The following is a 2,500-nucleotide window of genomic DNA, read 5'->3' as shown; positions in this document are numbered from 1 at the left end:
TAATAATAATAATATTATTATTATTTTTATTATTATCAATAATTATAACAATGATAATGATAATAATAATAATAATAATAATTATAATGATAATAATAATAATAATAATAATAATAATAATAATAATAATAATAATGATAATGATAATAATAATAATAATAATAATAATAATAATAATAATAATAATAATAATAATAATAATGATAATAATAATATTTATAATAATAATAATAATGATTATTATTAGTATTACAACAACCATAATTATAATAATGAATAAAGTAAAATAATAATTATAATAATACTAATAATAATTATTATTATTATAATAGCAATAACAATAGTAACAGTAATAATATAAATAATATTAATATTAATAAAATAATAATAATATTTTTTTTATTATTATTATTATAATAACAATAAATTAATAATGGTAATAATATCAATAATAGTACTACTACTACTACTACTACTACTAATAATAATAATAATAATAATAATAACAATAATGATGAGGATGAGGATACTAATAGTGATAATAATAATAATGAATATAATAATAACGATGATATTATTAATAATAATAATGATAATAATGATAATAATAATAATAGATATAATTATAATGATAATATCATAATAATAATGATAATAGTAATAACGAGAATCATTACATTAATAATAGCAGTAATGATCATAATAAACAAAATGAATAATGATAATAATAACAATAATAACCAACTGATGAAAATTAACAAATAAATAAATTTACCAAAACAATCTTAATATATTACATCATATCAACACGTAACAAAATTATCTACATTGCTCTCCGTGACCAAAAAATATTTCAAAGCTTTTGCATTTGAAAAGTTTCTGAGAAAAGAAAATTGTCTGCGTGTCTGCAGTAGTAACCGTGTGTTGTTTTTTTATCATAGTTCCTATTGATTCGCACTCAAACCATAAAATACATGATTTAGTACACATGCGGCGTTTTGTTGCGCGCGTGTGTGTGCTCTTGTGTGTGTGTGTGTGTGTGTGTGTGTGTGTGTGTGTGTGTGTGTGTGTGTGTGTGTGTGTGTGTGTGTGTGTGTGTGTGTGTGTGTGTGAGAGAGAGAGAGAGAGAGAGAGAGAGAGAGAGAGAGAGAGAGAGAGAGAGAGAGAGAGAGAGAGAGAGAGAGAGAGAGAGATATGCAGACAGGCAAACAGACATACGTAGAGAGAAAGCGAGCGAGAGAGAGAGAGAGAGAGAGAGAGAATGAGAGAGAGAGAGAGAGAGAGAGAGAGAGAGAGAGAGAGAGAGAGAGAGAGAGAGAGAGAGAGAGAGAGAGAGAGAGAGAGAGAGAGAGAGAGAGAGAGACAGACAGACAGTGAGTGCGACCAAGAAATTATTCAAAGAACATCCATATGTCTGCGTAACATTTCCCGACCCAAACAGCACATACCATCAATCAGCACAACTCTCATATTATCCTCCCGAATTTCATGTATTTTCTCTCCACAGGGGGATTCACCATGAAAGCACTATCACCTATACACGTCAGTTCTGCCAGCTGTCAGGAGCTTTGCGTCAGCGTCAGCCCACACACTTACTGGTCCGGAGGGCTGATGGAGGCCGACTGCCATGAGCTTTATGCAGCAATTCTCCCCTCTTACGCCCACTCCACTGATCGTACTGTACGCGGCACTACTCTATGAATCACCGCATTAATCCTATGGTAAACGTTTGTAAGTCATCTGCTCATCCCTTTGCTCGGGAGCGAATTGGTTGGTGACTGTATAAGGAGAGTAGGTTTTCTTAATACAGTAGGTTTTCTTATCTTTATTTTATTTTGTTTTGTTTTTTTATTTTGTATTATGATATTGTCTTCTGTTCTTAGGAATCCTTGTTTTTTATACCTACCCTCTCTGTATTTATCTCCCGTCCCCTCTCTCGCTCTCTCTCTCTCTCTCTCTCTCTTCTCTTAAAGGCCCAAACACTGGTATGAACGTCTGCCAACCGACCCGGCTTTCCAGGTTGGTACAGAAAATCGTTAAACCCCAAATACTGGCAGATTATGGATCCAATGCACGCCCGTAGCTTTAGTTTCCGAATGGATTATAAAGACCAGTGCAGATGTCTCTTTCCCAAATGTACAAGCAATTTTATCTTGCCTAGCGACTGTTTCATTTTTTTTTTTTTTTTTTCGTACTGGCATATCTGCAGAGGAGCCAATGCGGCGGCTACGCAAGACCCCTGCTTTGGACAAACGTTTCTTTCCCATCCCCAATACGTTTTTTTTCGACTACTGTCTCGACACTCACTTTGAAACTCACAGCGGCACAGGAGAAGAGGCTACTCACTGAGAACATGGAATGCCTAGGACTCATCCCTTCCTTGGTTTAGAGGGGAGCCGGGAACACGTACCTCCGAGCACCGTACGACACTCTCGCCTTCTAACAGCTGACTGTCAACCGCACGTCTGGCACGCACGGCTCTTTGCATCAAGCCGGATAC

General features: G+C 34.2%; 1 long non-coding RNA gene across 1 annotated transcript in view; it reads right to left on the bottom strand.

Moving 5' to 3' along the window:
• Window positions 1–2,472, bottom strand: part of LOC125034292 — a 6,290-nt gene extending 3,818 nt beyond the window's left edge. Inside the window, exon 1 of the long non-coding RNA XR_007115657.1 lies at window positions 2,308–2,472. This is a non-coding gene — a long non-coding RNA (uncharacterized LOC125034292). The remainder of the gene's footprint in view (window positions 1–2,307) is intronic.
• Window positions 2,473–2,500: the final 28 nt, after the last annotated feature.

Source organism: Penaeus chinensis, chromosome 17 (genome assembly GCF_019202785.1).
Source record: "Penaeus chinensis breed Huanghai No. 1 chromosome 17, ASM1920278v2, whole genome shotgun sequence".
NCBI classification, from domain to species: domain Eukaryota; kingdom Metazoa; phylum Arthropoda; class Malacostraca; order Decapoda; family Penaeidae; genus Penaeus; species Penaeus chinensis.
Note: the sequence above shows the minus strand (reverse complement) of the source record. Positions and strands in the feature narration are given on the sequence as shown.